This window comes from Epinephelus fuscoguttatus, linkage group LG11 (assembly GCF_011397635.1).
Source record: "Epinephelus fuscoguttatus linkage group LG11, E.fuscoguttatus.final_Chr_v1".
NCBI classification, from domain to species: domain Eukaryota; kingdom Metazoa; phylum Chordata; class Actinopteri; order Perciformes; family Serranidae; genus Epinephelus; species Epinephelus fuscoguttatus.
Window position 1 is genome coordinate 31,923,353 of NC_064762.1, and position 12,358 is coordinate 31,935,710.

Here is a 12,358-nt window from a genome sequence, read left to right on the forward strand (position 1 = left end):
TTGTGAAGATGACCATGGCACACTTTTGTTCATTATTAATTTATGTATTAATTTTTAAAATATATCAAAAATTAAAAAAAAATGTAAAGGTCTTAAATCACCTGCAACACAATCTGAACATTTTCTAAAGCCATATTTATCTTATTTCTTCTTGTGTTTGCTACCAAAACTCAATAGCTTATTGCTAATTATTTGCTAAGGTGTTACCATGTGGTTGCTAAAGCATTTGTATGTGGTTATCATGGCATGAACACCATGATAACCACATACAAATGCTTTAGTGGTTGATGGAATTTAAGGAAGATTGAAAATCACAAAACCTTAATGGTACTTTAACAAAAAAAAAGTTTTAGCAGATCTGAAAAAGTTTGCTTAAAGCTATAAAGTTTAAATTGTGGGTGTCTGTTTAATGTTCAACTAGAGTTTCCACCTTACAATATGCTGCTGCAAAATTGGACAGACTGGACTTACACTAAATTGGCCACTTATTTTGTTTAGAGCTTCTACTGACAACGCTTTTCATTTTAGATTTAAATTTGACTTAGCATGAGAAAACTGTAAGGAATTGTGGTAACTGATCACAATTATCACAATTTTCCAGAGCTGAAGATAATGTTTTCAGAAGGCTTGTTTTGTCCAACAAACAGTACAGAACCCAAAGATATTAGAAGTTCTTCTGATCAACTATTTGATAAATTTGATTCTTTCAACACTAGTTTTGTTAAAACTCAAACTGTAGATACACGGTACATCAATGAGCATTGTGCTTTTAAAAGCAAGTAGAGCCATGGCAGGTCCATGATGCAGCTGGAATACCAGGGGGTTATGAGGTGTTGTCTCCCGTCAGACTGCTGCTCTGGACTTCGTCTTCTCTGTCTGCAGGGATCCAGCAGCCGGCTCCTCCTGGGAGGTCGGCTTTTTGCCTTTTGGCAGTGGGTTCAGGAGAGGAAATGGGAATGATAGGGAGCCACACTGTTGTTGTTTGCTCTCACACTATGCATGGCAACTAAATGTACACAGGACACCGAGGGGGAGCTCTTGAGCTCAGAATATAATTCAATAAAACTCTAAAGTATTATATCCCAGCACTGAAATTTTAGATTGTGTTAGCCACAGCAGACCTCACACTATTTGAACGTAACTCCAAAGTCCAAGCTGATATGAGCCAGCACATCCTGATCATTTGAGGTAATACCTACCAGCTCACTGGACTGAGTTGTTAGTGTGACACCAGTGAGCGTGAGTCATCACTAATAGCCCACGAATTGTAGTGAAGTGGCTCATTAATCACCTAAATAGCTCCTCTGAAAGGGTGTAATGACACACAAGAGGAAGAGAGGTGGTGATCAGGCAACGAAATAAGTGAAAACAGAGCTACAGACGCCTCAACACTGATTCAAATCAACTTGTGCTCATGGAGACTGGAAACAGATATGAGAGATGAACAGCAAAGTTCAGGGATCTGGGGACGAATAACAGATATTGAATTAAATCACAAAGCTCTGCACAATAATAGAGAGGTCTTTCAAATCAATATGTTTTGAATTTTCAAAATGCACAAAATTAATGAAATGTTACAGAAGGTAAAAAGCCTCCTGTTACATATTACTGCTTTTCCCTGTTTACCAAACAAAATGTTCTAAATTGATGAAAGTGAAGCACAGCCCCTCTGTGGCTGCAGGGTGAGATAACGAGCTGGACTGAAACCAAACACGCCTCCTTCACACAGCCCCGAAACCCACATACTCGCCTTGACATTTCAGACCTGAACCAACAGTAAATAAGTTTGACTCAAACTGACCTCCCACCACTGACCCACTTCTCACAGCATGAACACATGACTCGTACAACATCAAGATTTTATAGTCTGTGAATCTGGGAACCAGCAGAAATAACATGGCTCTGTGTTTCGCTGTTTGTACTTCTGAACTCAAAGTACTAAAATCAGCATAAATGTAAGGATTTGCCATATGCTGTGTTTTCATTTGATGTCTAGCTGAAGCGTTGGCAGAAGTCAGTTTCTTTTTTGCTCTGCCTTTAATCCTCTACTTGTTAACTTTTATGGCATCGTCCTTCATCAGTCTTGGTTTATAAATGTTCAGCCTCTGCATCATTTTGGCTTTCACATGCTGCCAGAGCTTCTTTCTCTCTCTCTCAATAATAATTTTGTGTAAAAAAACAAACAAAAATGTTACAACTTCCCCAGACTCCAAGGTAGTTTCTACAAATGTTTTTGTTTTGAACAACCAACAGTCCGAATTAAAAAGATGAGCACTTAACAATTATTTCAAACAGACAATACAGAAAACCCGTTCATTAAAGAAGCTGGAATCAGTGAATGTTGACAAAATGACAGTGTTGCTTAAAAAATTGTTGCTTAAAAAAATGCAGCCCATTTAGCCTGAGTCTTTAGCAGCGGCCCAGATTCAAGTCCATCATCCCTGCTGTCTCTCCCCATTTCATGTCTATCTCTAAAATTTTCAATTTCAAAATTCATTTTCTGTTGATCAACAAATCAAAGCAGCTCCACTCCTTATTCACAAACTTCTTCCAGCATTCAGAGAACCAATCGGTAAATGAATTATCTTTGCAGTGTTTGCAATTTAAAGACAAAATACATTACATTTCATTGTCTTGCAAAACTACACGTTTTCTTATCTACCACAATTATGGGCAAGTTAAGATGTTTTGCAAAAGTATAACAATGTCAAGCTACTTCCTTTGCTACAAAATGCACAATAACTATTGTTACAAAAACCTTAAGATACTTAGTTGTAAGTGTTTTAACAAACTTTAAACTGCAGTCTTGGCTACAGCATGTGCCACTACCATCTGCAGCCAGTTTTAGGTAATCATTTCTATTTTCCTCATTGTCCAGTCATGGTTATTCGAGATCGCCAATGAGCAATCCAATCTCAGGGGACAATGAGAGTAGGCGGGGGTAGGGAAGGCACGCCACAGCACGGCAGTGACTAAGTCTTCGTGTCAAAGTAATGAATGAATAAACACATAAGTACTGGAAAATATTTCTATTACCTTTATAATATTTTAATACTAGTTGTGTATGTAGTCATTTTTACTAAATAATCAATTCTCTATTTAGCATTTTTTAAATTATTATTGGCGTTAGAATTTGAACTTAAGATTTTCATTAATCAAAGTGTTCTGTGAACAATACAGTTAAATGATCTTAATAAAACATTATACCGTGTCAACAAAAATATGTAAACATGAAAAAAATTTAATAGCAGTGTTTCCTCTATTCAAACAATGTCTCCCTTTTAAAGTCAGGGTGGTGCAACAGTATCACAGCATCATCTTCCATTTAGTATTATTATCTTCAATATCACAATCCAAATCATATCCATAATGTAAGCTACTCTCATGCAGGACAGAGAAAATGTTTGGTGAGCAGGCACATGGAGAGCAGAGATGCAGAGTATCAGATCTATGGAAAAGAGACGGAAAACACTGTGATTCACTCAACACTCATGCTGATTAACAGGGCTCAGCAGGCAGACATATCACTCCCCCAGATGCAGGTCTGCATACACAACAAGATGCAGATTCTAGAGATTTTTATTACGCTTTGCTCTGATAGTAAATTAGTTACAATTACCTTCATATTAGTGTAGGAAAAAACAATCACTGATCATCCCTTCAGTCTTAGATACATGTTTCGATCGCCAAATGGCACAAGCCTATTAGACTCTTGTCATGTTTTGATTTATCAACAAATGTTGAATTAAAAATCCAAAATATTGCTCAGTGCAGGTTTTTAGCAGACAAAGTTGGAGTCTAGCTGGTGAACAAAGTGGAAAGAGCCAATACAATACTTAATACTTAAAGACTAATTCCCTGTCAGATCAGACTCGTGTTGCTTACACTTTGTGATATCTGAGTTTTCCAGGAACCAGCTGCCAGAGCTGTGAACCAAACGTCCTCAGTGTGCTTTTTTTTATTGTTATTTTGGACGGGTGATTCACTAATGATCTTTGGCTTAAGGAGGGTGTTTTCCATTGCTCATTAATCACAAGAGAAATGGCTCCTCTACTTAGTCATGGTCAACATGTGTCTTGGATATTTTTCACCCCATCTCCAGAGTCAGCAGCAGGATAACAGGCTACTGACAGCTTGCTTAGTCTACCTCTGACATCTGTCATCAGTGCCCCTTCACCTTGTGAACTAATAGTTAACATTTTTGTTTATTCAGAATTAGTCTGAGTGGGCGGAAGTTCGCTGCATAGATCAGCCTCTCAGTCACCCGCTGAAGTCCAGCCCTACCACCTCCGGTTGTGTAGCAGTTTTCAACCGTTTTCAACATGTCCTTTTACTAACTTTTGCAGTGTGTGATCTTGCGGGGATGTAGCCATTTTTCTGCCATGGTTCGCGTCCTGTAGGTGATATTTTTGTGGGCGTGTTACACCAAAACCTGTTTCCCCCTGGCAATATTTTTGCAAGCGCATCGTTGCTGTGGCACCACCCAGAACGATTGTGATTGGTTGAAAGAAATACAAGCAGCCAGGGCGTTTTTTTCTCCAATCTCAAAGTGAGAGTCGGCCCAGCCAGACCTTTCTTTTCTTGAGAAAGGTCTGGTGAGCGAGACTAATTCAGAATAAACCATCAGGATAGTATCTTACAGGATAGTTATGGTAGATTCTGAAATGAGTGCAATACAGTCTTACTTTTAAAAAATACAGAGGTATTCCCATATTTAATTTGTCCTTATTTATATGCCTCCATAGTGGCGAAAGCCATAGCCAGAAGAATTGTGTTCTCAGGTTGCCAGTCCGAACACAGTATCTCCTTGCCTTAAGAGACTTTATTCAAATATGGCACAAATCTCCCCTTGGACTCAAAAATAAACTGATTACATTTTGGTGGTCATAGGTCAAGGTTATTGTGACCTTGTCTGTCTAATTCATGTGAATGCGATATCTCAAGAACAGTGCAATGAAATTGTTTCAAATTTGGCACAAAAGTTCACTTGGACTCAACGATGAATTGATCAGATTTTGGTGGTCAAAGGTCATGGTCAGTGTGACCTTGCATCTGTCTCATTCATGTGAATGCGATATCTCAGGAACACCTTAACAGACTTTATTCAAATTTAGCACAAACGTTCACTTGGGCTGAAGAATAAACTGATTAGAATTTAGTGGTCAAAGGTCAAAGTCACTGTGACCTCAAAAAACATTTTATCAGTGATTGTGATGCAGTCTTCCAACTACTTTTGGTTGTCGTCTGTCTTTCATCTAGTGCAGTTAAAATCTTGAATTGTCCAGTACTTTGTTTTATGATCAAAAGCCCATAATAGCAGTTCCAGTAGACTGTAGTGTTTATTACACACCAGAAAACAACATTATTGAATGGACAAAAAATGAGATAAGGTTACATAAACATTTTTATCAAAGAGTCCAAAATCCAAAAATATTCTTTTTTACAGTGTCTAAGGACAAATAAATAAAATCAGCACAACCTCAAATTAGAGATGGAACCAGTGAGTATTTACAGTTTTGCTTGAAAAAAAATACTTAAACAGTTATTAGAATGGTTTAATAGTAAGTTAAATTTCCATCATTCACCAAATTTATTTATCCACTTATTGTGTCAGTTCTAGTTTGACCTGTGATAGGTGTTAGAGGAAAGATCATGTTACTACCTTTAAAAGGATAGTGTACCCAAAAATGAAAATTCAGCCATTGTCTAGTCACCCATATGCCGATGGAGGCCCTGGTGAAGTTTTAGAGTCCTCACAGCCCTTGCGGAGATCGGCGGAGGGAGCAGCCAACACACCTAATGGCAGATTGCGCCCCAGACTAACATCCAAGAACACAAAACTGAATCCACAGAGTATCTCCATACTGCTCATCCATAGTGATCCAAGTGTGCTGCAGCCCCGACATAAAAAGTTGTTTCGAAAAACGTCATATGAATTCTGTTTTTAGCCTCACTGTAGCCTGTAGCTCTGACTGCTTCTCTGTGCTCCGCATTCACATGTGCGCGTGCTCAGGGTGATCGATGATCTCTGAAGAGCAGCAGTCACGTCAGTACTGATGTCCAGATTCTCAAGTGCAGGCATCGCCAATTCCCAGTCTGAGCAGGAAAGACTTTGCTCATCTGTTGGCATTGCTTTGCATTTGAAACAACTACACCACCAGGTTTCCAGTGCTCGACTCCGGTATTCTGCTGCTGGCTGAGGGTTAGGCTCATGAGCTGCGGCGGCTGCTTCGTCCAGTAGCCTGAGTTCCGTCCGTATACTCGGGCTCAAACAAATACGGCTCAACAAAGAAATGCTGTTCCTCCTCAATTTCAAAGTCTTCAGACATGTTGGGCTGTCCTTTGCTAAAAGACCATAGTGCAAATTATCTTTTAGGTACTGTGGTTACTGCTGTCTCCCCGTGCAGTGCACTTGTCACGTGACATAAACACGGGTGAGCAAAGCTCATGCTTTCGCTGGTCTTGCGCAGGCGCGCACACGTGAACGCGGAGCTACAGGCTACAGTGAGGCTAAAAACAGAGTTCATATGATGTTTTTCGAAACAACTTTTTATGTCGCGGCTGCAGCACACTTGGATCACTATGGATGAGCAGTATGGAGATACTCTGTGGATTCAATTTTGTGTTCTTGGACGTTAGTCTGGGGCACCGTCTACCATTAGGTGTGCTAGCCGCTCCGCCCGCTGATCTCTGCAAGGGATGTGAGGACTCTAAAACTTCACCAGGGCCTCCATCGGCATATGGGTGAGTAGATAATGGCTGAATTTTCATTTTTGGGTGCACTATCCCTTTAATCAAAGGTTCTGTGCTTGGTATGGTGGCCATGTTAGGACATAGCAGAATCAATAACATGTATGTCATTATCTTGGTGTCATATTAACATATGGCACATCATGAGTTCGATTAGAGCTGTAATGATTAGTTGTTTAATAGAAAAAATTATTATTTTGATGAATTTTCAAATATAATCTACAAACACTCTGGTCACAGTTTCTAAAATGTTAGCATTTGCTGCTTTTCTCTGTTTTATATTATTGTAAAATTAATACCTTTAGGTTTTAGACTGTTGGTTCTAATTGGAAGATGCCACCTTTTGTATTGGCATTTTGTAGTATTTTCTGGCATTTTAGTGACTAGACAATTATTTGATTGAGAAAATAATCATTAGATTAAGTGATAATTGAAAGGTTTGTTATTTGCAGCCCTAATTCTAAAGCTGGCTTTGTTAGCATTAAATATCTCCTTTAGTTTCATTAACTAAAGAGTATTGATCTCCTGGCAATGCAAAATGAAAAGTCTGAGGATCACCAATCTCATCAGGATTCATCCTCTTGATAACATGAAAATCTGGACCAAAATTTGTCTATACATTTATCAATCAATCAATCAATTTTATTTATAAAGCCCAATATCACAAATCACAATTTGCCTCACAGGGCTTTACAGCATACGACATCCCTCTGTCCTTAAGACCCTCACAGCGGATAAGGAAAAACTCCCCAAAAAAAACCCCTTTAACGGGGAAAAAAAAAAAACGGTAGAAACCTCAGGAAGAGCAACTGAGGAGGGATCCCTCTTCCAGGACGGACAGACGTGCAATAGATGTCGTACAGAACAGATCAGCATAATAAATTAACAGTAATCCATATGACACAATGAGACAGAGAGAGAGAGAGAGAGAGAGAGAGAGATGACAGTAGCTTACAACAACATTAATGAAAGTAATAATATTATAGTTACAGTTCTGGTTACTGCAGTACAATATAGCTATATTTAGTAGCTTTTGAGATAGTAAATCAATATTGCGATACCCAGACGAGCTTTAATGCCTCTTTAAATAATTTTATGTTGATGTAAACATATATTTGTATTGATATTTTATGTTTAGAGGTTGATTTATTTCTCATGGTGTTTCAGAAGCTTTTCCTCTCAGTGAATCTGTCATGAGGCAATAACACACATCCATGTGAACTCATTGCAGCAGGGGCAGTCAATCTGCTAGTTTCTCTTTATGGGAAGTAGATGGAAAACTTTTGACAAAAAAGAAAAGAAAAAGAAAAACAACATTATTGTAATCATGTTAACCACATTTTATTGGGATATAAAACCCAGAGTATTTACCTGCAGTTTGTCACATCCATTTACAGTCTGGGTGTTGTGATCAGGCAGGAATGTGAGGCGTCTGTCAGCCCCCCTCAGAGTGTGGACAAAATACAGTCATTAAATGCTCCTATTTGTTTAATATCAACATTTGTTAGAGCTGCCCTGTTAATCCTATATGAGCTGTAAACTGTAGGAAGAGAAGTCAGCTGTTCACCTCAAAGACCCCAAACCTGGAAGAAATGGATCATTCCTGTTTAAAAGCTAGCTTGCAGCTTGGTAATGTCATGATTGACATTATTTATTTCATAATGTCTAACATACCAATAATAGAATTTGTACAAATTCCTCAACCTAATGTCTTTTAATGCACCTTAGATCTATGTATGCATTTCTTACAATTCACTCTGAACTTTTTGCAGGTTAAGCAGTTTTGAAAATAAACAGATAAAAGTGCAGGATTTCTGCAGGTCTTGAAAAGGCATTAAAAAGTCTTAAAGATTTAATTCACAAAAGTTGAATATTTTCCTCTTTCCTGCCGCAGGCAGTAGCATTTAACATTAAATGTCTTTATATTGGATTGCTGGCTGTCAAATCTTTTTTGTAGAGTTTAAGTCAAATCAATCTGTTAATCAGTTAATTATTGTATCTAATCAACTAATTATTGTAGATGTAAATCCAGTAATATAATATCTAGTATAACACTCACAGGACCATTTTCTAAATTATGAGTTCTTTTTTTTTTTTTTTTTTTAAGATATTTTTTAGGGCATTTTTTGCCTTTTAATTGACATGACAGTGAAGCGTGAAGGGGGGGAGAGAGAGAGAGAGAGGGAGAGACATGCAGCAAAGGACCACAGGCTGGACTCGAACCCGGGCCGTCACGGCAACAGCCTTGCACATGGGGCACCCGCTCCACCACCAAGCCACCGATGCCCCAATTATGAGGTTTTTTACTTTTGATACTTTTAGTATATTTTACTAATAATTCTTTTCATTTTTATTTTCAATGCAGGACTTTTAGTTGTCAGTGAGTGTTTTGTATATAGCAGTATCGCTGCTTTTACTTGGCTGTAATCCTATGATCTGAATACTTTCTCAAAGACTGATCGGCTTCTCCCTACAGCTTGTACTGTCATCGGTGTCACCCAATCAGATATTTTTATGCCTCCACACCGTCGACAGCTGTGGCTGAATGCATTATGTTTTCGGGTTGTCCGTCTGTCCTTCTGTCTGTTGCATCTCAATAGCTCTATATGTCAAGAATCCTTTAAAGCAGCAAACTCAAATTTGGCACAGACATCCACTTGAACTCGATGAATCAATTTGATTTTGGTGGTTGAAGGTCAAGGTCACTGTGATCTCACATCGATCCAGTGCTCATGAACACTACATCTCAGGAACACATCTGCAGGAATTTATTTAAATTTGGCACAAACATCCACTTGAACTAAAAGGATGATGTGATTTAGATTTTTTGGACAAAATTTAACACAAATGTCTCATAGGATAAAATGACAAAGCAGGGTCAAAGTTCAATTTCACTGTGATGTCATAATGTCCTGGAAAAAACTTTTTTTCTGGCCATTATTTAACACATTAACTCAGGAACATAAGTGGAGATATTTGTTCGGATACTGAATTGGTGACTGTAATCTAGACACTGTGGTCACTGTATAGATCTTCTTGCTGCTGGGTAAAAGAAGTGTGTGAAGCAGCCATGTTTTGTAATTTGTAACTTCTTTGCAGCAACATCCATATATAAATCATCGTCAGCTGTCATGGCTACATATGAATCCTGACAGACATGGATATAAACTGCAAATTGACTGGTCAGTGGCGGAATACAATCACGAGGTAGTAATTCTAGTGTCTTGACAAAGTTAAATAATGTGCCTTGCATTGTTTGCTCTACATATGTTTTATGGGGGTACTTATGTTGCCTGTGAGGAAAATCCTCCGTTATGGCTACAGTCAGGGAAAAAAGCCTCTTGTCCGTAGATCACATGATAGACTATAAACATGATTGGCTGCAGCCTTGCCCTGCAAGATGTATAGGGATATATGTCCCTGGCTGTTGTTAAGTATGATAAATCCCCTTTCCCAGACCTTACTATTGGCCATTTACCCTTTACTGTACACAACTCTTTGCATTAAAAAACCAACCTGACCTAGGTTCAGACACTTAGAGAGTCTCTGTAAGGCAGATGGATACTTCAGGACATAAACATCTTCTTCAAAGAGAGGAGAGCAGCGTCACATGTGGCAATCATTAGAGGATCTTTGATTCCCTCAGTTGACTCCTGGGGATGGAAAATTATGTTTGTCGAACAGAGAAGGTCAAATCTAACATTTTGTCGTAATAGGATAAGATGTTCACTATCTGATGTTATCAGCACGTTCATGTGTTTCTTCCTAGTTTTCATTAGTCTGAGTGGAGACAACTGTAGATTAAAGAAGTTTTGTTGTGTTGGTCAACAGAAGCTCACACTGGACTGTTGTACTTTAGAGATACAGAATGATGAAGGTGATGATGATTTTCTTTGGTCAGGAGGGACAGCAGAGGTTTGAGGCCAAATGATGCATACAGTCTCATAAGTGACTTAACGCTAAGTCAAATCGCAAGTGTCCTGAGTCGTCTGGTATGTTTCCAAGTGTGGACAGAAAGTACAGTTCAGAGTATTAAGTCACAGTACAATGTGGAGAAGGATTTGTTTTGTAATTTTTGCATGTTTCAAAACTCACATTCAAAACAAATTCTAGCAGTATTTTGGTGATTTAGGACATACTATCTCTCTTCCACTCAATGATAGGGTACACTTTGAGTGTAATGACGCAATTCGATTCAGCTGCAAAATAGGTATGATATTTTTTTTTGAAGATTTTTTTTTTATTCCATATTGAATCAGAAATACCCCAGAAAATGTTGTATTCTGACACACAAACAAGCAAAGCAAATATGGGCAGTGATACACTGGATAACTTTTCAGCCAGTTCCCAAGATGTGTTTTTGACTAAAATACTTCTGCAAGGTATTGTTCACCTCAGTTCCTGCGTCCCTGTCATACGTCTGAATGTGGTACTGTCAGTAACACTGTCACCGTATAGAAAACTGCTCATGGCTTCAGTAACCCAAGTTAGGGCCCAGACAGAAGTAACATTAGCTGCTAACGGCAGTGTTTCTCACCCTGTGTTGCAACTTTAAACAAGCAGTTTCTGATTCCACTGGCGAAATATAGCATACACATGCATGTTGTTAAAGGTTGCAAATGCAATGTAAATATTTCGAACAATGTTTTACACAATAATCTGACATTTATTGTTTTATTCATGACTGTTCTTTTGTATCTTGGTTGTATCCCATGTTTATTAATACCTGTTAAAACAAAGATACATGAACAATACCGACAGTAGAAGACATCATCCAGTTTGACTTTGTGCTTGCATTTTTGCATCATTTTTTTTTCATTTATTTATTTATTTGGTAAAACCAGATATTTTCTTTCCATATGTAACCATGACCCAAACAGTAATGAACTGATTTGACTGGTAGAATATAAAAAAAAACTGACTAAATGCAGCTTTTTACCCTCAGACTTATGGCTGTAGTCTTCTTTTTAATGTTTGAACCAGGACAGACAGTCAATTTAACCAGCCAAACCAATGAAACGTATTTAATGTAAATCAATTGAAAGTCTTTCAATTAATTTAATCGAAAAATGTTTTACTGGCCTGCCTGTTGAAAATGAATACTGTCTGTGTATGATGAAGCCAGAGATTAATGAAGACCATCTTCCGCCTCTCAGACTGAAAACAAACTCACTACCACGGATCAGATCTCCGCTCCTCAATCTGATGCCACATTTCCACGGGCACAATGTCAGACGAATATTAGTTTGGGCTGCTTCACACCTGCTTTTGCTTCCAGTCCCCTCAACATTCCAGTAACAACAAAAAAATGAATTTTAAAACTATAATTTAATATATGACGTCTATTACTTTCAGGAACTTTGACTCATAAAGATCCTGAAGGAAAATGTAGAGGTGAACATCTAATTCAGTGGCATTAATGCAATTTCCATTTTATACTTTTAAGTTTGGTTTATCAGATTTGAAAACAAAGATGTTTTCAGAATTGTTAAAAGATAAATCCTGGAATCCTTCTTATTGTGGCCAGTGATTTTTACAATGATCCTTTTTTGTTGTGCATTTAAAAACAAAAAAACCTTGCACAGATGTTTTACATATTTATCATCAT